At 36.6% G+C, this 27,511-nt stretch overlaps 2 long non-coding RNA genes across 2 annotated transcripts in view; one reads left to right on the top strand and one right to left on the bottom strand.

The window, feature by feature from the left end:
* Positions 1-1,765: 1,765 nt before the first annotated feature.
* The window catches only part of LOC135846271 (uncharacterized), a 200,407-nt gene continuing 174,661 nt past the window's right edge, over positions 1,766-27,511 (bottom strand). Inside the window, exon 6 of the long non-coding RNA XR_010558936.1 lies at positions 1,766-1,874. This is a non-coding gene — a long non-coding RNA (uncharacterized LOC135846271). The remainder of the gene's footprint in view (positions 1,875-27,511) is intronic.
* Positions 24,944-26,206, top strand: LOC135848726 (uncharacterized). Its single transcript, XR_010559421.1, has 3 exons — positions 24,944-25,524; positions 25,629-25,864; positions 25,969-26,206. It is a non-coding gene; the product is annotated as an uncharacterized LOC135848726 (long non-coding RNA).

The following is a 27,511-nucleotide window of genomic DNA, read 5'->3' as shown; positions in this document are numbered from 1 at the left end:
CAAAATAAATATTGAGGAATCATTAGCTGGAATAAGGGATAATGGGTCCAAAAAGACAAAGACATGAAAAGACCAAGAGATGAAAAGATGAAGAGACAAATAGACAAAAAGATGAACAAGACGTAAAGATGAAAAGACTGAATGAATTAATGAATGAATGAATTAAAAAAAAAATAAAAAAAACAAAATAAAATAAAATTTCAGTATTCTGTACAGTTCAGCATTCACTTCCATTCAGCATTCAGTTCAGTTCAGTTCACTATTCAGGTCAGTATTCTGCCCCCTTCAGCATTCATTTCAGGTTCCAATGAAAGATGATTGAGGTTTCAAATAAAAATTTTAAACAGTTTTTGAAAAATGATGTTTTTTCATCATATCTATGCTTGCAAATTTTGAAAAAGTCACATCCTTGTAAGTAAAATTTTTTATGAGTGGATGAATGGAAGAATGGATGAATGGATGAAAGAATAAATGGAAGAATGAGTTCAGGTTCAGCTAAGGATCAGAAAGAATGATTGAAAAAATGAATGAATGAATGAATGGAAGAAAGAAAGAAAGAAAGAAAGAAAGAAAGAAATAACAGAAAGTACAGACGGGAAGACAGAAAGACAAAAAAACGAAAAACAGACAAAGAGACGAAAAGACCAAAAGAAGGATGAGAAGACGAACAGGCAGAAAGACTTTTGATGCATTTTTCAGTTTTATCTTCTTTTTTTTAAAATTTTCAATAAGCATGTTTTTACAATTTTTTGTGCAAATTTCGTAAAATTTTGCTACATTTTTATACAGATTTTACTAAATAATTTTGAATCATTTTAATGCTCTTTGCACGTTCTATAGTTTAAATCCAAGATTTTTCAACGTTGAAATCTAGATACATCAAATTTGATGCAATAATTTAAAAGGTGAGGGAGAGAGGGAGGGGAAGAAACGAAGGTGCAATAGTATTCTCAAATCAAAGAGAATTTCAACATTATGGACGTATTTTTCATTCCTAAACTGCTTTATAAATAACGCGGATACAACATTAAACGAATTAGATTTTGAGACGAACGAGTAAAAGTCTACGTATGCAAATTTCTCGAATATCGTTGAATTATTCGCGTACTTGGGTCGAGATAATAGCAGCATCATGCTATCCGATTGTTTTCAGGAACTAGGCAATGGCTCAGCGAGTATTTCGCTTTGAGCTAGTTAAACTTTTGATCTTGATTTGTTTTCGGATGAGAATAACGTGAAATCCGGACAACAGAGGAGGAAAAAAGTTTTTAAAAAAATCGGGGAAACTTTCGAGGTTTCAAATTCCAAGCATACAAGGTAGGTAATTTGAATATTTTTAGCGTACTTTGGATAAAAAAATTCGTGGAAAGGCTAAATCGTTCTGAGAAACACATCAACAGATATTTTTAAATCCTTATACATACATGTAATCGTAGGATATGAATTTTTTTCCAGAATGTGAAATTTTAACGCATCTAAAAACTTGATAATTCGAGCAAAATATCGCACACTGTCACTGTCACAAAGTCGAGTGCAAAGTTGAATAACACCAGCATTTGAAATTTTTCGCTGGAAAAAAACTTCAATCCCAAGTAGGTAAAAAGACGACAAGAGAGCGAAGTGACACAGAAGGACGCATATAGCGGTGGCTTTTTCTCGTTAGCGTTTTTAATGCATAGTAAAACAGCCTAGTTCAATGTCCGTAAAAGTCTCGACTCGAGTCGAGAGTTTTAGAAATACGTATAATGGCGGGAAAAAAATGTTTACCTGCTCGATGCAAAGACTCGCGTCATCGTCGCTATAAAAGAGTAGTATGATATGAAACTTCAATATGGTTGAAGATAACACCTCCTGCTTCATGCCGCGCATTCATTCTGAAACACGAGAAAAATAATACTTTACTAGTTAAAAGCCAAGACAGGACAATAAATACGTTTAACGTTGATCCCGGCGAGAGCTGCCAGGGGCACGATGATGAGGGGGATCAGAGGTGTAAACCAGAACGACCGACCGACAGCTAAATGAAAACTATTACAGGAAAAACGGAATTTTAATGGAGTGACGCCTTTATTTCTTCGAACCGATATTTTAAAATCCGACTCTCGACACCTACCCCTCTTTTCTTTACCCTGGCGTCTCATTCGATAAAATTTTTCTTCTCCTTTGTACCTCTCAGCATCCAAGCTTTCAACTTCTTATACTATATATACGAAAACTCCTTCTGGTATAATCTTCTTAGGTACCTTTTAAATTTCAGTGGCTCGATAAAAGTCGTCGGTTTTTTTTTTTTTTGGAAATGGAGAAACACTCGAGGATCTGCCTCCCCTCCTCTTGATTTACCTCTTCTCTGAGCGCTTTCATAAGCAGGCTTATTTCTTCTCGTGTTTGGTGGTTTTTAATTCAACTTTAGCTCGGTTTCTTGTGTATTTATAAGATTCGATACGACCGCGCAAACAATTAGCGAGAAAAAATTATGCACGATTTCTATTTGTACAAATTCACCTCGTCGCTTCTTTCTCTCTACGTGAAATTAAACTTACGCGGAGCAAAAACAATGAAAAGGAGGTGTTTTCTGGAAAAAAAAGAGAGAAATGCACTGAGATAGGGAGACGACGAATTAAAATGCTTAAAATTTGAATACGCCGCCGTGCCTGTGAAACAATTCAAACTCATAAAAAGCTCGTCGTCGACGAGTTCGACGACGACGAGTTTTCATCGTGTATAATTCAAATTAATGTTTTCTAATTTCCTTCTTCTTCTTTTTTTTTCTTCTGTGCCCAGCTCTACGCCTTCGTCGTCGTCGTCGTCGTCGCCAAATAATCGTCAGTTTTTATCAGGTGTATAGTTTCCATTTTTATTTTCATTAACGTAGCCGCGCTGCTAAACCTATTCTGTTTTCTTTGGGATTCCGAGAACAAATTCCCACCATCTCGCACCCCATCCGAAGTCGTGTTTTACACGCAGAAAGGGCACACTTCGCTCGTCCGAATAATTTCCCCGAGAACACGAAAGTCTGATGCGAAACGCAAATTACAAATTTGTATTTATTAAAACGATCGAATAAACAGGCGAAAAAAAACCTGCAGCTCGATTTGAATTTACAATTGAAAATAGAGTAAAAATGCAAATTCGATAATTTCGTTTCCTCTCCCCTTTTTCACCTTCTTAATCTATAATATAGGTAGGTAGGTATACGGAATATAACGAGACGACGGAATGGTTTTTTTTCTTCTTTTTTTTTTACTTCTTCACAAAAGCAACAAACATTCAAACAATGGAACGTGCAAATGCTGCGAAAACGATCGTGCTTTGAAGAAAAAATAAATAAAGCAGCCGTTTCAAAAATTAAGCCTACTGGGAATTTCTGTAAATTTTTTTCCACATTGCGAGTATTTTGATGTGATTTTAGAATTATTCGACACGTAAAAAGAATTAACGTACTTGCAGAAATTTTTATACAATTGAAAAACCATCTTCATTTAGAATTATTCGACACGTAAAAAGAATTAACGTACTTACAGAAATTTTTATACAATTGAAAAACCATCTTCATTATAAATCTAATGGTCAAAGATGGTGAACTGCTTCCTTGATGGCGGTGAAAAGAAAACCACATCAGCGGTCTGGCTTGGTTCGAATTTCGACAAAAGTTGCATTTTTGGAATGATAAAGTCTCAAAACACCACAATCAAAATTTAACCAATTTTTATATCTTCTAATTTTTTTCGCAGAACACTTGGAATTTAATTGATAAAGAAAAAAAAGTGGTACTTCGTTTTTTTTTTCAATTTTTCATCACAAAAATCGATGTCAATGCTTTAGAAGAAACATTTTGGAAGATATCATCGACTTATTTTTTGCTTCAACCTCTCCAACGCCCCCTCCCACCGCAGAAACTCGTATGACACGTGGTTTATGGAGTTTTTGAGAGGGCTGAACAGTTGAATACGAATATCTACTAATCTACTCATTTTTTCAAATCTTAATTCTCGTGATATTTACAACAATGAACCTTTCGCGATAAGATTTACAAGCCGATCAAGAGGGAAGTGGTGGGAAGTGGTGGGAAGGGGTGGAGCCCCAAATTATCTTCAAAATGTGAAAAAATGTCAAAATATCGTGTCACATATGAGTACCTTAGAGTCAAACCCAGAATTCTCCAAATTTTTCAAAAATGAGGTAATGATCGTTTTGGGTACAGTTAGTAGGTACGCATCGATTGCCATTCTCCGTTTTTATCTATCTGACACAATGACGCAGTCAGGGGGGTCCAAAGTACCGGATCAGAGTCAAATTCCGAAAAATGTCCAAAATTTTCAGAAATGAGATTATGGTCGTTTTGGGTACAGTTAGTAGGAACGCATCAATTGCCATTCAACATTTTACCCCATTCGATACCATGATGGTTAGGGGGTCCAAAGTCCCGCGTTCAAGTCAAACTTTGAAAAAAATACTTCAAAAAAAATTTTTTTTTCATTCTAGTCGACTATAAACAACCTTGAGATACTTTCAACAGACTTGAATCTAGAATTATCCCTCATTTTATCATACATTTTCGTGTATTTTCGATATTTTTTACGGACTTGGAGTCAAAACCAGAATTCTCCAAAATGGTATCGTGAATTACTGTTATGGAAAGACTTGAAAAAAAAGTTTTTTTTGTCAATTCGATTGTTACCCGAAGCACTATATATAGGCGAGATCAGAAACCTGCTACTACTGATTCCCACCTTTCATCAGTTTTTTGCGTTTTTCTCAAAATGGTGAAAAGTGGAGAATTCTGGGTTTGACTCTAAAGTACTCATATAGTTACTTATATGTATACGTTTTTGAAAGTGCTGAACACAAATATATCAACTCATTTTTTGATTTGACTCCTCCAAAGCCCATCATCGGTCCCTAAAATTATCTGAAAATGGAAAAAAATCGTGTGACATATGTTTTATTGGGAGTTAAGGAGCGTTAATATGAATATCAAGCTAATTTTTTTTTAAAATTAGACTTCTCAAACGCCCCCATTTACACCAAAATCCCTGAAAATTGAATCGTCAATCGAGTTTAACAATGGTCAATAGGATTTCAGCGATGCTGATTTTGGCAAACAAAATGACTTGAATGTTTTTCGAGGAGGTTCATAAAAATGTATTTCTTACAAAATACAAAATTTAGGTTTCAGAAGATACAATGTTGCTCATCATCGATGCTCAAAAAATCGAAAAAAATGAGTTTATATTTTAGACATTTTCCTGAATTTCAAAAAAATTATGGGCTCCGTGACCTTCCCCCTTCATGGTTTCGCGAATCCAATCACGAAAAATTCGTGGTTGTTGTTAATATAAGTATAATATTATAAAAATGCACGCTTCGTGATTTTTTTTTCAATTTTCAGGTGATAATTCCGAAATTTGGCAAGCTTGAAAAATAAGCTTTCAAAAAAACTTTAAACTTTTGAAATTTTTGGCAAATATTTTGGAAAGTATATGTATACTTTCAATAACCCAGTCTGGAATAGTTATACTCCATCTCTGGGCATTTTGAGGAAAAATTTCAGTTTCTGAAGAAAAAAAAACCGCCCCAACTTCCCCAAGGATGTCGGAATACGGAGCTTAGATTTAGCTAATTGAAAGAGCATGTGCACCCTTTTCGAATCCAGGTGTCTGTCTAACAAAACTCCCGGACAAATTACATAACTTTTGATTACACCCTCAGAAAAGTGAAAAAAATCAAAAACGGTTTCCTTACTTCTAAGGGTTTTTTTTTCAAAAAAACTCGGATTTTCAATCATCATCATCATTGAACTTTGACCAGGTGAGCTGTTCTGCCAGTCTGGGAAACTGTAGAAGAATTGCTTGCCGATGTATCAAGTTTTTTCTTCAGTCTTCCTCTGCTCCTCCTGCCAGTTGGAGTGTATTCTTTGACTTTCCGAGGGGACCGTTCATCAGGCATTCTATCAACGTATTTTCACCATTTCTTTCTGTAATCTTTCACTCGTCTAATGATTGGCTCTGCTTCTAGCTTCTTCAGGATGTCTTTGTTCCTTTTCCTATCTCTCTAGTATATCCTGCCATGGCTCGCATGAATCTCATTTCCGCTGCGGTTACTCTGCTTTTTATTTATCCTTTCTCACCATCCATGTTTCACTTCCATACAGCAGCATCGGTCTTGCCAGTGTAATGTAGATTCTTATTCGAGTTTTGGCTCTGACTTTTCTTGGAGGAATGGCTCGGTTTATCACTCCTCTTACTATCAGGAATTTATTGATCTTAAGTTGTGAGTCAACTTCTCCTTCTAATGATAGCTCACATCCGAGATATTTAAAACTTTTAACTTGTTCCACTGACAGTCCATTTACAACGATTTTACTGAATATTGGCTCTTTCCCCTCGAAGGACCATCACTTTTGTTTTTGATGATAAGATTCTCATTCCATACGTATCAGCTACTTTCTGAAGGTTGTACATTGCTCTCTGCAAGTCATCTTCTTTGTCAGCAAAGAGCACCTGATCATCAGCAAACAGCAGGGTATTGACATGGGTGTCATTTATGTCTAGCCCTTTTGGCTTGGTTTTCGGCCATTCTTTAATCATGTCATCAAAGTAGATGTTGATCAGACTACATGACATTGGGCATCCCTGTCTTACTCCCCTTTCTATCTTCTTTGCTTCCGACATGTTTCCAGATCTTACTCTTATTACATTATCCTTGTATATTTCTTCAGTTGGGCATACTATTTGTTTGTTCACTTCAATTTTCCTCAGGATTTCAAACAACTTCTTCCTTCATACTCTAGCATACACCTTCTCCAGATCAACAAAGTACATATGGGTTTCTAGGATATATTCTCATCTCTTCTACACCAGTAGCTTTGTTACACATACCCCACCTATGCATGATCTTCCCTTTCAAAATCGTTGCCTTAGTTGCAAAGTAGCGTATGTCCATCTGTTCACTTGATACCTAGTGTAAAAGTGCTTTCAATCTGGAGCGCCATCTATTGGGTTTTAGTGGTACCCTTTGGGTAGGTATGTCGAGGACATGTCCCACCAGCATACCTACCCAATGGGTACCACTAAAACCCAATAGATAGCGCTCCAGATTGAAAGCACTTTTACACTAGGTATCAAGTGAACAGATGGTAATACGCTACTTTGCAACTAAGGCAACGAAATCCATTTTGGCATTCCAATATTATTGGTTCCTCATGGCTCTCGATTCTTCTTGCTAGCATCTTTGCATGGATTTTGTAAGCAGCATTTAGTAGGCTAATTCCACGGTAGTTTCCTGGGTCATTTCCGTCTCTAAAGTCTTTCAGTATGGTAGCACCTGATAGTACATATTTTATTGTAGAAAGCTAGCAGCCTCTTCTTAACAGTTATTGTGGCGTTCTTGAATAAGTCTGTTGGTAACTTATCACTGCCTGGGGCTTTTCCATTTCTGGAGCTTTTCAAGGTCCATCTAGCTCTTCCCAAGAGAATGGCTCATACTTGTTCCACTCATAGTTTACCGCTTTGACTTCATTGTTGGGATCACTTCATAGGTTTGTGTAGTATTCAAACATTTTTTCACAGTCTGGTGGGGCAATGTTGGCTCTGTGTGCTTCATCTTCCAACATTCTTTTGATCATTTTGTACACTTTTGGTTTCAGTTTATACGTGTCCCTCTCCATGTTTGCCACAAACCTTTCGTATTGTTCCTGTCATGTTTCTCCTATCATCTTTCTTGACGCGTTGACATCCCGAAAACAGGGGTCCTCACAATAGGCTTTACTCTCAGAGGTAGAGATGAGGGAAAAAAGAACAGGTAAATGTACAGAGATGAATCAAAAACGATTTTACTCCTCGTGAGAAGGGGAAGGATAATAGCAAAGGGTTAACTATATATTTTTATGTGATTATATAGAGAATGGGCGGGGTCGCTTGCATCACTGGAATTGCTAGTGCACCAGTTTGAGTAGAACTGGCACTAGGCAACAAAACTAGAACGATCTTCTTTTGATGGACAGACACTAGCTTCCTTTGTCTTTGTACATACTTTTCAATGTAAATTTCAAAATTTGTAACCCCGGTATAAAAGTGATGATTCAAAGTAGGGATCCAAAACTTTTCCTGGAGTCTTATGAGGTCTCCCACAACTTTTTATTGGATCCTCCTTTCAATTTTCTAAAAAAAAATATTGAAGACAACTTTTCCTTACGGCTTATATTGTTAATCTTTTCAATGAGTTTGCACACATCCACTTAATTTCCAATAGTGGATACCTGAGTGTTTTTTTTTTTGGGGGCGATGCACAAAAATTTTGGAATTCAGGGTTAGGGCTCACAAAACCCTTAATGCGGTACTGGGTATCTGCTGGAGAAAGATTTTGGCAAATTTTTGTATACTACATCGAAAATTTATTTTGGAAATCACGATTTAAAAAATGCCCATTTTGAGCATTTTTTCAAGTATACCTCAATTTTTTTCAAATACCGTTTTAACAACGTTATACTCGCTTTAATCTTTATACCTGCCTATGTAAGTATACTACATTGCGTGGCATTTCAATGATCACATAGTGTGGTGAAATTTGTCATAATTATGGTAAAATTTACCCCTATTATGGTAACTGTTACCGTACAGTTTTGTAATCAAAATTGATGCAGGTAAGTACTACAAATTATAGCGCATAAAGCTATAATTTGCGTGCAAGTAACTTACTCTACAATTTTCTCAGTGTATGATTCTGGTTTCTCAAATGCAAAAAACCTTGAGCACTTGTTCGACGAAGAACGTTCGAATGGGATAGTTAGCAAAAAGAAACGCGTTTCGTAACATTGTTCAACAACTAGGTATAAATAAATTACCTTTCTGTAAACTTATGAAAATAAAAAAGGAAGACTTTTTTTCTTCAATACTCTATTAGAATGCACGCAGAAGAATACTGCTGCTTTTCTTTTTTCACTGTGTTTTTTTCTCTTAATCTGCGAAATAAAATTTTGCCCATATTTTCGAGTGTTTATTTCGTTTGGTAATTTTGTAATAAAAATACGCGTTCTTGTTTCCTCCAGCGTTTCCCTTTCTACGGTATACCGTCTTCCTGGTAATGAAAAAATTATTACCGAAGTACTCTACATTCATTTATCCCTTTAACGCGAATCTCGATTCGATTCAACGTCAGTTTTTTGGTAATTTTACTCTGCGTCGCTGCTGCTGCTTGATTTGTATCCAAAAAATCAGTACTTACTCGATGTTTAACGAAAAGAATAGGGCCTAAATCACTCGATTGGAGTATTCCTTCATTTGATACACGATGATAAGTACCTTAATCGTGTTACGTATAAGATGATTTGAGAAAGAACGGGATGAACGGAAGAAAGGGGGAACGATGCCGTCAAGTAGCCTGCATTTATATCCACGAGTATACGAATATTGCAAAAAATCGAAAAGGGATTTCGAAGTTTGGCGCACGATGGTGAAAACGAACACTATACGCATATAGTGTACTGCTATTTTTCATACGAAAAAAAAGAAAGAAAGAAAAAAAAAGCGAGGCAAAACCCCGAACGCAATAAATCAAGAATAAATCGGATCTGGGAGTTGTATTAGAAGAAGTCTCAACTGCTTATCACTATAACCCATCCTCGTTGCTCCCTGCCACGTGCAATATCGTTCAATTTCCAGCCTGATTTGTAACCATCATCGACCTTGTCTTGTACATACGTGACCTTTGAAGTTTGAATGATGAGGTAGAGCTAGGGATTCGAAATATGTAATTACAGCAACCGTGGGAAGCGTGCGTTTTTCAGGCTTGTGTGAAGCTACCCTTGTAACATTGTTTGGTGAGAACTTTTTGTACATTTGTGATGGTAAAAAATATTTATGTTAATGCTTCAACGTATTAACGAACTAATAAATTCGTAATTATTGAAAAATAATTTCGATTTTGAGCAAATTTCGTGGTTTTTGAAATTATTAATTTCTCAGAAAATTCCCCTAGCAGCTTTCAAACTCATCAATTCCGATTAAGCTGGAATTTTGCTCACTGAAGCATGCTTTTGAGCCCCCGAATTCAGTTACCCGTCCAAGGAGTACCTTTCTCTCTACCATGACGAAGGAATAAAAATCTCAACACCTCGCCAATCGAAGATGGCGAAGTCGATGAAAATAGCGAATAGTTACGCTTTCATCGTATCTGTCGCCCAAGTCAGCACTGCAGCTGCGCCGCTCAAAATCACGTATTTGTAGCAAACGGAATCGAAATGTTATTTTTAATATCGAATCACGTACGACTTATATAACTTTTGCCAAAGAAAAAATCGTCGTCGCTTGTTCACCAACTACATACAGAGAGGATCGGATCGGTACCGCCGGAGTACCCCTATATATAGTAGCTTTTCCATGTAGTATTTGTATAAGTGTGCACGTGTTTGTGTATTGGATAGAGATACGTACACGCGTATTTATCCTTCTCTCTTTATTGTATAAAGTATTCTTATTCAGTTCGAGCAGGGTACACACACATACCTCAGCATATACTCTCGTATACTATACAACACAACACGCAGGCAATTTTGGAAATTTTTTGTTTACACGGTTGCCGAGAAGCGGTATGGTAAGGCACAGAGACGTGCGCGCGTGCTTGTACATTTATGTATGGAAACTTCTTGGGAAAGTTTCTTTAAATATCTTACGTGTGTGTTTTTTCGGCGCCACCTCTTTTTCTCCTTTTCCTCGTCGACTTTACTATGCTTTCCAGCACATTCCTACAGCGTGCATGCTCTCGCTGGCTGCTTTATGTACTTGTAACAGCCTGCTTCCAGTTCCTCGTAGTGTATTTGTGTCTGAATCTTATGAAAACAATCCAGACTATACAGCCAGTTCTGCAATCCGATCATACAATAGTGAAAAAAAAACGCGTCCGTACGTCCTTCATCGGTCGCAAAATTACGATTATTCTCTCCATCTGCTGCACCCCCTTAAACGTGTAGTTCACCTTGAACGAATCGTTTGCCGGCTTCATTTCCATATCGACCTATTGAAAATATCTACCTTTGAACAATTTCTTTATTCTATTATCGAATAACGAAGGCGAAAAGATAAGGGAAAAAAAATTCTAACACGAAGGGAAGAAAATTACCAATCAAATTTGGGACACTTCTTTCGTGTATTGGAATTTGACAAACGTAAACACGTCCGCCGTTACAAAGCGCTTTAAAGACAGACTTGATAGATACAAAGTAGACAAAACGTACGGATTCATTCGAGCTACTATAGTTTTAAAAACGCAAAAGCACGTATTTATACAAAATACCATTTTATCCTTTTTTCAAACGTAACGCTTGTCTCGTCTCGTTCGAATTTCATTTTTTCTCTACTATTTTTTTTGCCGAATGACATTTTAGCAAAATCTACTCTAATTTTCTTATACTTTGGTGTATACAGGGTGTCTCTTCGAACATCTCTCTATCTTGGATAGGTTATAAGAATTTTGGTTCATTTTTCGTTTTTTCTCGCTTTCATCCTCCAAAGTTGTTACCTCGGGTGAGAAAATCACGCTATGAAATTTTTTTTAAAAGTTTGCTCGGAGGCCTTGAGAGGGTAAGGAGGACCTCAAAAAATTGAATCTAAATTTTGGAGAGAGTAAAGTGCTGGGAGGAGTTGTTGTTTTTTTGGAAAAGCCCTTATGCACAGACACTTACACTTTGGTTAGAGTTTGGAAAAAATTAGCCGAATTATTCCTGAGAAAAAAAAAAACGATTATAGATTTTCAATTTTTGAGGAATTACTCAAGAACCACTCAGAAGGTCAAAACTCGCGGAAAATATTCCTCTTGGGGATACCTATGCATCGCATAAGTTTCACCTCCAAAGCTCTTGGGGGCCGCTGGGCCATGCTTATCTTCCTAAGGCCTATTTAGAAAGCTCTCCACTCGACCCCCCCCCCCTCATACACAAGGAAAAATTAACAAAATCAAATTTTTCACAGGGAAATTTTTAAAAAAATTGAAATTGTAAGAAAATTTGTATAATACAAAAATGTTTTTTAATTTCAATCATTTTTTTCAATAATTTTAATGCCTTTGTTACCTCCAACCGGCTCATGCATATTAAAAATTGAGTACTGAGCAAATTTCATTTCAACAACTCAATTGGGTGAAATGTGAAAATTTCTATTTTCAAATTCACTGCAGCAGACTTTCAACTCAACTCTAACCTTTTTACCTGCTGTGTCTCATGCCTTTGTTGCAGTTCTTCTTCATCAATCACTCATATCCGAGCATTGTGACTACGGAGTCTCCCCAAACAGCTGCCTCCAACCTTATCTGTCTTCGGCTTGTCTGGTGCATTCTCCAAGGCTGAGTCTTGTGGCCTTTTTGATAAGGTATGTGTACCTTGTGGGTGATCTCCCCTGTGACCTCTTACCCTCTCTCTACTTGTCCTTGTACAGTCAGCTTCTCTAGGTTGTCTTGCCGCACTATATATGTCCAATATATCTCCAGATCCTCCTTCTTATAATGGTGCTGAGTCTATCCTTCACACCTAGCTCTTCCAATATATTGACCTGTCTGTTCTTTTCTTGGTCCATGAGATTCTAAGCATTCGTCTATAGCAATACGATTCTATTGCATCTATCCGGCTCTGATCTATTTTGTACCATTTCTATTCCATCTATCTCCTGCAGCTCAGGTTGGTTGTCATTCACCCTGTCTATTATCATCATCTTAGTCTTTGATTTGTTCACCTTCAGACCTCTGACTAGGCTAACTTGTTCAATCTTACCCATGATCTCCTTCATGTCGTTGATGTTTTCAGCCAGTATTGTGGTGTCATCTGTGTACCTCAGATTTGATGTTTTCCTGCCTCCTAGTGTAACTGCTTTCTTCCATCCCTCTACAGCTTCCCTCATTATCCGTTCTCCATACGTATGCATTGAACAATATTAGGCTGAGAATGCATCCCTGTCTCACTACTTTGTAGGTCTTGAAGTGATCAGTCAATTCCCTCTCTACCTTTACCTGTGCATTGTTGTTTTTGTACAGGTTCTTCATCAGATCTATCAAGTGTTTTGGTATTCCCATTTTTTTCAAGGTTTCCTCATAACATCTTCCACTTAACATTATCAAAGGCTTTTTCATAATCAATGAAGCAAATGTAGATAGTTTTGTTGAATTCTAGAGCCTTTTCAATTATCTGACAAATAGTAAGAATTTGTTGTCTTGTTTCTCTTCCTGGAACAAAACCTGCCTGTTCTAGAGGTAGGTATTTGAGGAAGTATAAATTACTTGTGGACATTTGTGTTCCCTCCATGTTTTGTTACATATGTGATGTAATATTGTGGAGCTCTCATTAATTGCTGATGTTATCATCTCTGCAAGTACACCATCTGCTCCAGGCAATTTGTTTTTCCTCAGCTTATTTATGGCTACTTCTACTTCTGCTCTCAGTATATCCAGCTCATCATCGTCAGGGTGTTCTGCGGCATGTAGTTCATCTTCGAGTGTGTCATCCGACATCAGCTTTTCACAGTATTTTTGCCATCTCTGCTTTACCTCTTCTTTATTTGCCAGCACAGCTCCCTCTTCATTTTTTAGAGGGATCAACTATTTACCTAGAGGGGTTGTAGGTCTCTCGGCCTGCTCACCTGGTTTGGTTTACAGGTCAATGCAGTTACCAGGGTGTGGTGAGACAGAAGTCAGGAGCCATAGGTGAGCATTGAGTGACTTGCGGACATCAGTGTGTAAGTGTTGCCCCTGGGGACATGACCACCCAGATCATAAAAGTACTAGTCCTTTAAGCCACCCCATACACCTGTTTGTTGCAGTAAAGACACGTAAACGGAAAATAGTAAAAAGTAAGTAAAAATCTTCTATGGTGCTCCAGAACTACCACTCAAAATGGTTCGAAACCTTTTCCAATCAATTTGGAGGGTTGAAAACAGGGCACACGTACCAAATATTAGCACTCTTGGTCTATTGGGTAAAATTTTGATTTTTTTTTTCATTTTTGACTCAAGTTTAATTTTTTAAAAATTCATTAAAAATCAAAGTCGGTAACGAATTTAAAAATTTTATCTACTTTTTCCAAATTTGTATTCAACAGATTTTTGACAATATTTCTAAAACTACTCTCAAATGTGAGGAACGTACCAAAATCTGAGAACGTAAACTCAAAATCATGCTAATCTGATGTTCATGAACCAGATGCTAACCTTATGATTTACTTATAAATTAGTGAGTATCTTTCTTTCACTCAACTTAATCAACTCAGTTCACGGAGGTTAAAGTATTGTGATGCACGTATTTTGCTGTGTTCATGGCAGCACATATGCATAAGAATCAATTTACAATTTACCTATTTGAGTGATTTTATTTGTAAACAATTAAAATACTGCGAGTCGGGAATGTAAATAGTGAATGTGAACTATGATAGGTATGAATGATGGAGATCCCACGTACAACAAGCTAACAGCTATGTACAGTGACATTGTGAAACAGAATAAACTTCAACAAAAACAGTTAAAAGAACAGCAGAGGCAAATCTTACGGGAAGTAGTAGCTCACCATTAAGCCAAGTCAAAAGAGGATGAAAACCATCTCAGCAAACAAACATCATCAATAGACGAGTCAGAGGAAAATCATAGTAATATGACAATAGACGGCATTAAATCTATCCAGTCAAAAGAAACTTACAGTGAAAAACTCAAAAAGAAACGTATTCCACCAATTTCCGCAAGTGGAATTATAGTATATGAATCAGTCATTTCAAAAACCCCATTCTGCACTTTTTTAAATTTTTCAGGAAATGAAAAAAACTGTTTGTGCGCTTTATTTTCATGGTATAACAGTAAACTTGTGCAGTAATCGATAGGTCTTATGATTACAAATATTTCCGTACCTTTACCAGAACTTGAAGTTTTGTAGGCTGCGAGCAATTCCATTGTGAAATATGTGGAGTTATGGGGTTTTCAAAATGACTTTTTTTTTAAACCTGAAAAGTGACACGTAATCCTAGAAAATCCAGTAACTACAATACCCAAAATGATTGAGTATGGATTTTCATTCATTTATTGAAGTTATACCTGCAATCTACGACTCAATTAATTTAATGTAATAAAGAAGCAACAAAAATGTTATCCATTTCACGGCATAAATTAAAAAATTGAATTACGTTAATGTTCGTGAAATTAATGTTCTTCGTTTGTCTTATAAAAAAATGATTTCAAAAACCCTGTAAATGCAGGAGTTATGGGGTTTTCAAAATGACAAACACTGAAATATGCACTTTTGAGCTACCTTCCAACTTTATCCGATAGAGCTTGCAATGCACCATCAGAATCAGTGAAAAACATAAAAACCCCTTAAATGGTGATTTATGGGGTTTTTGAAATGACCGATTCATATTACTGAATTTACTGCAATGTTGGAAAGCATGGAAGAGTGTGAAACCCCTATAATGCAACCCCTCTCTAATAGAGATGTTAAAATAGCATGCTCAAATGAACAAAGCTTTAGAGCAGTGTATAAGGCACCAAAGGCTATAAGGAAGAATCCTAGTTACAAAATGTATGGAATTGGACACTATACATATCAGTGAAACAAGATAAACCCTATAAAGTAGTTATAAGAGGGCTACACCCTTCCACTTCGCCCAAGGATATCAAATTAGAATTGATTAAAATTGGACATAATGCCATTAATGTCACCAATGTAATTATTAAAAAAACAGAGGTGAAAAAAGATGTATCTGGAGAAATTGTGAGTAAGAAATCATATAAGGTGGCATTACCACTCTTTTATGTATATCTTAGCCCAAAAGAAAACAACAACACCATTTAGGAAATGGAGTTCTTTTTGCACCCTAAAGTGAAGGTAGAACCTCCAGCAAAAAATAGGGAGCTACCTCAATGTAAAAACTGCCAGCAGGTTGGTCATGCCAAAACATACTGTGCAAGGAAACCCAAATGTGTCAAGTTTGGATTAGACCATGAAACAAAGCAATGTAGGACGAAGAATGAAGACCCAGCCAAGTGTGCCAATTGTGATGGTGATCACACGGCCAACTGGAGAGGGTGTCCAGTATATCAAGCAAAAATTGCTCCTATATCTAAACCAAAGATGACAGTAATTGATCGTGTCAAGCAAAGGACCACTCAAGCCAGGAGCAGATAGCAACTCAGAAACCTGAACAAGCCAAAATTGTCAAAAGAAACCTTCCAAAGAATAACACGGATGAATCGGATGAACCAGTGGAACTAGAAGAGCAGGCGAGCTTAAAAGACATTTGGGAACTGCTCAAAAAAATAGATAAAAGAATTTCTCAAGTTGAAAACTCACAAAACAAGATCAAAGCAAAGAAACATCCATCAGTTAAAACCTCACGACTTTGTCATAGATATTATAAAAAATAAATAGATTACTCTCACTGGAGAGATACTTTATAAAATAGCAGAGTATCCAATTTGAAAGTTACCCAGAAAGTTGTTCAGTCCGGTCCACATTCCATGAACTTGAAAAGTTTTAAGAAAAATATACACAAACTTCGAAGCGACACAGCTTGAAAAAGAGACGTTTAATTAAGACAAAATTGAATAAAATACGTAAAATTTGCAGAAAATTCAATCTCCTATCAGTTTGAACTTATCGAGAAGAGCAGGATTTGAAACCCTCATGACCGAAATTTCAGCTACCCAAATTGAATTTTTGAATTTTGACCAATTTTTAAACATCAATTCTAGGTAATCATAAGTATGCTGTTTTGAAAAATATACAGGCAAGTAAGTAGGTCTAGGTAATATATTTATTCAGTAGAAATTAAGATCTGCCCTAAAACTGACACCAACTTCCACAAACCCAATTTCACCATTTCCAATCATTCTGGAAGCTCCAGCGTGATTTTCCATTTCTCCAGAACGAGCAGAAATTAATTTATGCAGCTTAGAATCGAATTGTAAGTTTATTCACTACATACTACATACATGTTTAACGAATTTCTTGACATTTGTCTCAATTCTAGGAAAATACCTGGGGATTGTCGTTTTCGTAATTTCATTTTTCTCAACAGTTTTGAACTTGAAAGTACAAACAGAGAAAAAATGACGAAAAACACGTAACTTATTTTGCAAACTTCTGATTTTTTTGAGCATGTTGCGCAGATTTTTGTGCTCCATTTAAAAAATGTGTAATACCGCAGGATGTAACAAAATATCTGAAAAGATTTCGGAAAGGGTATCTTGCCCGTTTTTTAAATGCAGGCTACTTGAAGGCATCGCGTCGTCCGCCTTTTCTTACGTTCTTCTCTTCTCTCTCAAATCATCTCACACGTAACACGATTAAGGTACTTATCATCGGTATCAAATAAAGAAATAATCCAATCGAGTGATCTAGACCCTCTTTTTGTTAAACATCAAGTACCTATTAATTTTTTAGATGCAAATCAAAGTAAAATAAAAGTCATACTTGAACATTCACGCACACTAATGAACAGCTTTTTTGGAGTGGAAAAAAATCACACGAACTTGATGAGACGAGGCAACGATGCAACAGCAACAGCAGCGACGAAGAGTAAAATTACCAAAGAACTGACGTTGAATCGAATCGAGATTCGCGTTAAAGGGATAAAGGAATGTAGCGTACCTCGGTAGTAATTTTTTTATTACCAAGAACACGCGGTACCGTTGTACGAAGGGTAAAGCTGGAAGAAACAAGAATCCGTATTTCTATTACAAAATTACCAAACGAAATAGACACTCGAAAATATGGGTAAAATTTTATTTCGCAGCTTTATCTGCGAAACATTATTATGAAAAAAAGAAAGGAAAAAGCAGCGAAAAAAGAAAAGCAGCATTTTGTGCGTGCCCTCTAGAGTATTGAAAAAAAAAAAAGTCTTATACACTTTTATTTTGATAAGTTTGCAGAAAGGTAATTTATAGTTGTTGAACAATGTTACGAAAACAGCGTTTCTTTTTGCTAACAATCCCATTCGAACGTTCTTCGCCGAACAAGTGCTCAAAGTTTTTTGCATTCGAGGAATCAGTACCATATACTGTGTGCTATAGGCTTCATCAAATTTCAAAAAAAAAAAAGTTGATCAGGCCCTAGAAAAATTGAGTGACCAAGAGGTTTTTTTCCATAAGTTGACCTCGTCAAAAAAAAAATCACAAATATCAGGAAGAAAACTACTGCCCTCGATCAGGTGCAATATTATAAAAACAAAAATATAAATTCGTAGGTATTGAACTTCTCAAGATAATAACAAAAGTAAACGACGAATAATCCGATATCGTTGGAACTTCAACCGATCCGAAAGGAAAATCCGAACCTGGCGAATATTTCTATCACCGATATGAACCGTGGGTTTAAAGAAAAAACACACAAACGAGAAAAATACTTTCGAGTAAGTATGCAACAAAAATACTCGACGAAAGGTAAAAAAATACAAACAAAACAAAATTAAAGAATAATTTTCGATGGCAACGAAGAAAATAAATAATAAAATCCGCCCTTCGCTCTCCGACCGCCTTTGGCGACCTTTTGTGTGGAAGAATCTGCGAACGAAATACGATTCACACGCCAATCATTCAAAAAATTTCCAAACCATAGTCCTTTTTCAGCGAAGCGAATCAAAAGGTAGCGAAGAAGAGACGCGACGTTAAGCTTCGAATAATCGAAACACAATATACGAGTACATGAAATAAGGTCGTGATTTATTCGCCGAGGATAGCGATACATTTTATGCTGTATCTGCCAAAAAATACACACAGAGATGAGAGACTTTTGAGCCAGGCGTGAAATCGTATCTCCGCACGTGTAGACATAGTACACATAGTTTTACCTTTTTTCCTCTCATTCTGGGTGCGGGCGAGGATGAAAGATGCCCGAAACATCGCCATGTATACTCGAATGTCCCATTTCATTTCTCATTGATTTCGCACACAAACGCACACACACTGAACATGTCCCATTTTCTATTTTATTCGCGCTTTCGAAATTGTTAAAACGACGAATGTCGAATCGTATATGCCGAAGCAGCGTCGACGTCGAGCGTCGCAATGTCAAGGGCTCAAGGTTACGCCATAGAAGCCCCTCTCGGGTAATCAATTTGATTACACGTAGTGCATTTTTCCATTTTCTATTCGACGTACCATTTCTCCAGGCGTAAAATTTCGCGTTTTGCGTGGGAGAAATGTCGACTGAAGCTATATAGCGATATTGGCAGGACAAATTTTCTATTATATATAAGTACTCGTAGCAATGAATGAATGAAAATTTCTCCAACACTGGTAAGTGGTACACGATGTCGTCGCCGTTGGGATTTTATATCGGGGAAGTGTTTTTTTGAAGCGAGGACGAGGGAGTCTAGCTCAAATATTCGTAACAAAAAGTATAAGTCTTTATCAAAGCATTCTCATTTCGTCATCTCGTTTCGATGAAAAATTCAAAAATTTTTACCAAATGCAAGACTTGGTTACTCAAATACGCTCATATGATCTTTTTCAGCATTTCCATCGCACCTGTAACGACCTATCGTTCACCCTGTGCTGGCTCACCTTCCCCTTCCAAGCTAGTTTCCTTCAACAAACCAACCAATAGCATCGATGGGATCACCTTTCAAGCCATATTCGTCTATCTTAGTCTGGAAAATCATTGAAAACGCGACAGAAAACCACAAAAGTACGAAAGCTTTGGCACAAGTAACTCTACAAAGTATTAAACCAACATATCGCAACGTCGAGACGACTTTTACCCGACTTCACCCTTCGCCTTGAATTTAAAATTTAACCGAACTCGTCGTACTCTTGTCACCGAATCATCGCGCTGAGTTGGCTTATAGAATGTACAACGAGCTATCTCTTCATTTCACTATTCATTCGACGTAAGTTATGCAACTCTTGACGATGTACGAGTTCGACTACGAGTACACGCAAATGTGCGGCTTGCTAGAATTTCTCATCATCGTAAGTAAAACTTTTCTTATACCCTTGAGAGGAAGGGAAAAACGCGAGACGAAATTTTAAAGTATTTCTTTCGCCAATGCCATTGCCACGAAGCAAAATCAGTGTACTGGGATTTTTGGTAAAATTCGACGCAAATGCAACGTATCGAAAGAAATTATATTTTCGTGACAAGTTCGCATACATTTTTCCAGCAGGGGGACTTTTTACAGAATGTGAAGCAAAATTTTAAGAACAGACCAAGTTTTAGAGGAAACGTTTTACACCCCCCTCGCCTGAAAATTAACGTAAAAACCACAGGAATGCATCATGCAAAACTGATTCAGTTTTTAACAAAAAAAATTCTTTATGGACAAATTTTTATTGGAAAAACTAGATCACTCCATACCTTAATTTTTCCAAAAAGAACTTCATCGGTTTCTTCTGTAAAATAGGTTTAAGAATCGTTATAATTTTCTTCCCAAATCTCCAAACCTCTGGTCGATTTCCTGATCCATCATATTAAACCAGCCAAAAACATTCTAGGGTGCACTTTTAACCGTTCAGATAAGCGCATAATAAATTAGATTTTCTCCGAGACGATCAATTTTTTGATCTCATCATACCCAACATTTTTTACAACTGGCCTCATAAAAAAAATGATATACGTTGGAGTAAGTCCATTTTCAGTTCTGAAGAACGTTGAAAAGAAACTTGAAATTATTCTTTAAAAAATGTTTGAAGTTTGAGAAGATGAACCTTTATGCAAAGAACCCCTCCTGCTTCTATTAATCAAAAGTTAAGGCTTTGCGACGTATCGTCTGTTGGGGGTGTTTACGAAAGCGTTGATTACAAATTTCAACCTAATGTTTTGATGCAAACCTCCCAAAATCCAAAATGAGCCCTCAAATTTAAACGTCTGGTACCCTATGGTCTGTACGAGTTACCTATTCGTGGTGCAGATTTCGAAACATTCTTGTGCCAATCATGTACCTACCTTCTCCTCCAACCACCACTTTTTGCCCATTTTCGCCCCCCTTATTGTAGCTTTTCTGGGGTTTGGTGTGAATTTTTTTCAAAAAGATTCACCTTTTTAAAAATATACTGACTTTTTCAATATTCAATTTTCTATCTTCCTTTTGTGACCCATTCTGACTTTTAGGATTAATAATACGTCTTTCAAATGAATTCTGAGCATTTAAAAATTCTGATTTTGATACCCACATTTTTTTCAATTTCTAATCTTGCACCTCCTCAGTCGTATAAGAAGCTCACTTTCACTTTAACGATCAAATGGTCATCAAAAATATAAAATCATCTAAGAGCCCTTGTAATTTATAGTTTCAACTTTTCATGAGCTGAACTCGGAAGTTTGAGGGTCATTCTGGGAGGGGCTTCGGAGGGGTTAAAATTGAAAAATGAGTTGATATCCGTATTCAGCGTTCTTGAAAACATATGAAACGATATGTCACACGATATTTGAAATTTTTCCAAATTTTTACCATGTAACTTAGACCTATTACGAAAAGTTTACATTTCACAGTTGCAAATATCGTCCATTTTTTTTTTTTTTTAATATTCAAATTATAATAGCTCTGAAATTAGACAAGCTTCTGAAAACTGGGATTTCAAAAGAAGCTCAGCTTTTAACTTTTGTGATTTTTTACGAAATTTCAGAAACTACTCTCAAAGCAAAATCGAAGTACCTGAACTCAAAATCATGCTGATCTGATGTCAATGATTCAGATGCTAACCTGACAATTTATTTGGTAGGTATCTTACATTCACTCAATTTAATCAACTCGATCTTCACAAAGAATCTCACGTTTTTCTGATTACCTCATTCACGATTTTGGTAAAACAGTCGAATAGCTTCACTCAGAACCTCTATTTTATAGCTTACTCGGTGAATTTTCCACCCGGCTAATAAGGGAACTTCTTGAGATGTCCGCCTCCGATTTGAACGGGACTGCGATTTTTGGAAAGAGCATGTTCTAAAACCCCCAAATCCAATTTTCAGCTACCCAAGTTCATTTTTCGATTTTTGGCGAATTTTTGAAAATACAAAATTGACTATTTTGGTGATTTATGCTTTTTTTCAAAAAGTACGTACTTGATCAGTAAAAATGTCCAAAATAAGTCCTAAACTTGATTTAACTCCCCAAAACCAAATTTCGCCATTTCCAGCAATTCTGGCGCCTCCAGCGCTATTTTTCAAAAAATCAAGAAAAATAATACGGATTAGTCAATTTATTGTATTACAATTTATGTAATGTATTTTTACACTTATATGTAGATCAACAAAGAATGTATTCATTTACCAATAAAATTTAACTCATCACTTTTATTCATTTATTGCTTCAGTACCTACAAAAAACTACTCTTACAAACTTGCTGAAAATTTTTAACGATGGATCCTGCATTTCGATACATTATTCTGTTCTACTCAACATTCAATTTTCTATCTTGCAATCCTCGAGAGTGAATTTATGAAACCATTGAAGCTCTCCAATAAGGGCTCGAAAACCATCTAAAATATTTTTACCAAAACTGACCCGGACGGTATGTATTTTGAAGGGAAAAAAACGAACAGAATATCTCCATTTTACTCCAGCTCACTACTACAACCTAAACATAGCAATCACGCAGCAATAAAACCATACACGGTTGTAAATTCCAGACACCCCAATAAACAGATCTGTTGAAAAATTCAGCTCGTAAGAGGAAGACAACCCTACCCAAAACTAACTCTAAAACACGATGAAATTGTATCTACCAAGTTCATTATTGCAATAGAGAGCGCAGGCAAAATATGAACAACCCGGGCAACAGGCAATTGGCAATAGCTATCTAGCATCTTGCTACTCATAGCATTGTATGTAGCTAAATTATTAACATCTACGGTGAGGGACGCTGTTTTGCATTATTCAACTAAACTAAATGCAAAATTAAATAACCAGACACTAGGCAACCATCTTTGAAAACAAAATTTGCAAGACCACGACTGGCTCAGCTCTAATTTTGTCGATAACCAACTCTGATCCAATTCGGTAGTGTCAAACAACAAAAGTGATTGAATACTTATGAAAAATGGAAGTGATTAGAGATATTAAAAAATTGATCAATCAAGCATTCGGAAATGAGAATATGTTCGGATTCAAGACAACATTGGCTAATCAGATGTATTTAATGTACTGCATCATCGGTAACGTATATTACACCGATAAAATACATCACAAAACCAAACGAGTATGGTTCTGGTTTCTTTACACCTTTTGTTTAGCAATTGGAGTTTCCGAATTATTATATGTAGTATATGGCAGACAAACCGGTGACTTGGTTTTGCTGATTTACATGGGATTTGGAGCCATACTCTGTGTATTGGAATTATTTGTGAAGCCTGCAATCGCAGTGTTTTGGTACGGAAACAACATAGAACAAATGATTTCCATTGCTGATGAAATATTGACGAACACACCTTCAACAATGCACACATCCAAAAAATATTTAGATGCGCAAAAAATAACCCGGAATATATTAATCGAACTTGTAATAACAGGTGTTTTATCCTTAGCGGTTGTTATTTTTGATGTGACATTTTTCTATGAAGAAGAAAAGGTCAAAAACTATATGTATTATGTAGTTCCACTGCCTGGACTCGAACGATTTGCGTCATTGAAATTTTGTTTAATTTATCACCTCATTATATACGGCATGTTGTGTGGTATGCTGATCACTTACATGGCATTTCGAATTATTTCCGTACCTTGGGCAGTAATATGCCACAATGAGGCGCAACGTATAATCAAAGAGTTGAATTCGTTAAGTGAAGATATCGATATAAATATCGATACTTATAAAAGTATCGAACCGAAATTCAGATACGTGATGAGAAAATGCATACACGATATCAACAACCTCAATAGGTAATTTCATTTCAGGATTCTCTTCCTAAACACGAAAAATTGAATCATAATTAGGCACAATTTAAATACTTTAAAAGTCTATTATGCTTTTATCATTCAATTAAAAATACAAATTATTAATAGAAAGTCTACTTTGAACAGATTCATTTCAACCTACAGAGGTTTTTTTGAAACAGTCGCCGGTCTTACCCTTCCTATTTTACTATACATAGAAGTTGTCCATGCTTTAATTGCTGTATCGGTGAGCTCAATAAAATATTTAAGCATGTCAACTCTATGGTGAATTGTAAAAAAAAATTCGGTAAGATTTCAGCCAAATTCAGAAGAGACATTCAAGTTGAAAGTTACTCAGAAAATGATTTGACTTCGGAAGTGCTTGGCCTCGGAGTTCGCAAAGATGAAGAAGACCCATGGTGGTAACTCTCATAATTGCAACAACGCTAATAATGCGTCCAAGTCCAAGACCATGCCGTTTGACGCTGCTTCCCTGAAAAGTGCAGGCATTTATTACGATGAGTCTAGGAAATTTTTCCCCCATGAATTCGTTTCGCAATTTGAAAAATACTTCGAGAACTCGAACGTTGTGGAAGCTCACAAAATATTCTTGTTCATCGGTGCTATCAAAGCGAAAGACGCAGACACCTGGAAAAGCAAAGTAGAGAGTGTAAGCTCGTATGCAATGCTCCTCCAGAAATTTTTCGATTTTTACTGGGATAAGGCTCATCAGAATGCTGCACTTAGGGAATGCAAATTACGCTTCCGACCCCCCGCATGCCCCAAACAGATGGCTGACCAAATAAAGGGGAGGGAGGAGAACTCTCAACCAAACCTAAAAGTTACCATAAAATATGCGAGTTGCAAATTTTCAACCACTCAGTAGTACGCCAAATGACTTTTTCGTGAACTCATACCTCCCCTGAGGGAGCACCTCCGAAGCTAAAATTTTTTCTGAGTAACTTCAACTTGAAATTGAGGTCTCATCTCATCTGAATTTTGTCGAAATTCAATTCCTTTTTTTTTCCGCGATCCAACTTAATTTACAGGATATGTGTAATTAGTGTAATAATCAGGAATGCGTTAAATATGGTTAAATTTGTTTACATGTATGTACCATCAAAGTCCCTCGGTGGCGTAGTAGGTAGAGCCGCGGACCTCCGTTCACGAGGTACTCGGTTCAAACCCAGCTGCAGAGGCAAGCTTGTGCGTGTAATTAAAAAATCTTTCGTGCAATTATCAACATTACACGCCAAGTACCGGGGGACTACCAGTTTAGCCGAGCTAACAGATAATGCACGCCATCTGTTAGCAGAATCAAAAAAGCTGAAACTGGTTCGAGCGTCTATAGAGGTCAACACTGAGGAGCTCAGGGTCTCTAAACTACCCGGCTAGCTCCAAGGTGCTTGTGTAGATGTCACTAGAAAGCAACGGGAAACTACTAGTGGAAGCTCGAAACAACGTCGATTCCCCAGAATAATCGCAGTGGCAATAGGCATTCGCCTCACCCTGTAAGGGTACCACAAAAATGCGATTTCCAATGTCCTGTAAAGGACAAGGAACCACGACGACGACGTATGTACCATCAACAGTCAGGTTTCCCACTCACAATCAGATTGAGGGAAGTTCTGGTTTTCCTTGTCTCAATTCAAGAAGTCTACATAACATGTTGGGTTGGGGCTACTTTGGAACAAACTGTAAGCTTTCATCACACTGATAGAATTTAATTGCTTTCTAATTCGATGACCAAAATATGTATGACTAATGACTACATTTTCTTCATAAATTTGCATTTACGCAGGCGACCGACTTATCTTTCGCCGTATATTCTACACCGTGGTATTGGTTGAAAAGCATTCGCAAAGACGTTTACATACTTCTATGCCAAACACAAGCAGAAATCAATCCGCGAGCCTTGAATGTTTATCCACTCACATTGGCAACATTTCTGCGATTTTGCAACGTTATCAATTCCACAGTGAATGTTTTTCGAGCATACACACGAAAATAATCAATATAAGGAAATCACTTTGTCCAGTAAGTATTTCTAATCGGGTGATTAAAAGTATTTCCTGTGTTATTTGTGGGAGTTCCAAAGTATTAGACTTTTCTTGAAATGGATTGCTTAATCGCTCACATAGGAACACCAACAATTGCAACAATGTGCCGGAGATAAATATGGGAACAGCAGAAGAAGCTCACCAAGCAACGGAGAAAAAATTAAACAACCTCACCAAAAAAACATTCGTGGTCCAGAATATTATTAATTTCACCTGTTTGAAAGAATGCACTCAGTATACATATGTATAGATAAGTATAGGAACACTATGTAGCTATAAAAAAATTAATATGAGCTGGCAACTACAATTACCTACATATAAGAACATAATTATCACAATAAATTCGCTTTCATGGAACGTGTGTTTATATCAAACTCAGTTAACTCGAAGGTCTGTTTCTTCAACTCCTGATAAGACTTGATGCAAAATCCATCTCTTTACCGATAACTCGAAGTCAACTACTTCTCCTTTCAACTTCGAGTTATCGCGATTCCACTGTATAATATAGTAGGTAATGAACAGCGCTCGGATATTCTTTCTTTAAAAAATCCTACCTAAATGTGCGCTAAAATATTCCTTTTGACCCGCCGAGTCGATTAAAAAACATTTCACACAGTTTTGAGCAGTTTTGGGAGCCTCAGCAGATTTTTTAATTTGTAATTCTCACAAAATTTCACCAGATGATATTGAAATGCTGCGAATCACCTAAAACCATAATTTCAACATTCTAAGTCGACTGAAGATGAGGAACCGTTGCCAGTGTCATTTTGGAAATTCCAGATTTTTATCAAGTGCCACAAAAGTGCTAGGCTGCATAATGTAAATCTTAGCTTTCCAGCTTCATTGGGTAAAATCTTGCAGAAATTTCAAGTTTGAAAAATCTGCTGAAGGCTCTAAAACTACTCCAAACTGTTCCAAACCAATTTTCAAATTCTAAACAAAATAAAATTCGACAAAAAAATCATTTTCGGTGACTCTAAATTTTGTTCTGAAATCTGGATAACATGCTGCCAGACTTCACAGCTCAATCACCAATTAAAAGTAGTGACATTGCTTTCTAATCATTCAGTTCTGTTTCATTTCATTGAACAATCGGACATTCTCTACACTATAAATCGTTGAAAAACTAGCAAACATGGTAGCAAACTTCGATTTTTGTAAATGTATTTCATAAGGCCGAGAGTTTGGGGAAAAAATTATTTTTACCCCCTCCCTCGACCCCATGCAATCACACGATGTATAATATTTATTATTATTTATTATTTATTTAGTTTAAAGTCACTATCGACAACATAAGGTCATTAAGTGACATAATAACTACTTGAGCTTCTAAACGCTTATAACAGCCTCGTTAAATTATTAAAATTTGCGCTTCATTTGCATTATTTATCTAAACTAAGTGCAAAAATTAAGAACCAGATCCTCGGCAACCATCAAGAAAACAATAAAAAACCAAGGCTTTCTCTGAGGTTGTAAAGGGAGAGGAAAAAAACCCAGATTCATTCGTTTTTGGCTGGGAAGATGATGATTGGTTTCGAGTCAAAGATCGAAAATTGGTGAATTGGTTATGGTTCGAAGGAGATAAGGACCCCCCCCCCTGACAATACCTATACATCACATAAGT

The sequence above is a fragment of the Planococcus citri genome, chromosome 5, assembly GCF_950023065.1.
Source record: "Planococcus citri chromosome 5, ihPlaCitr1.1, whole genome shotgun sequence".
Classification (NCBI taxonomy): domain Eukaryota; kingdom Metazoa; phylum Arthropoda; class Insecta; order Hemiptera; family Pseudococcidae; genus Planococcus; species Planococcus citri.
The sequence above is the reverse complement of the archived record's forward strand: the minus strand, read 5'-3'. Positions and strand labels throughout refer to the sequence as shown.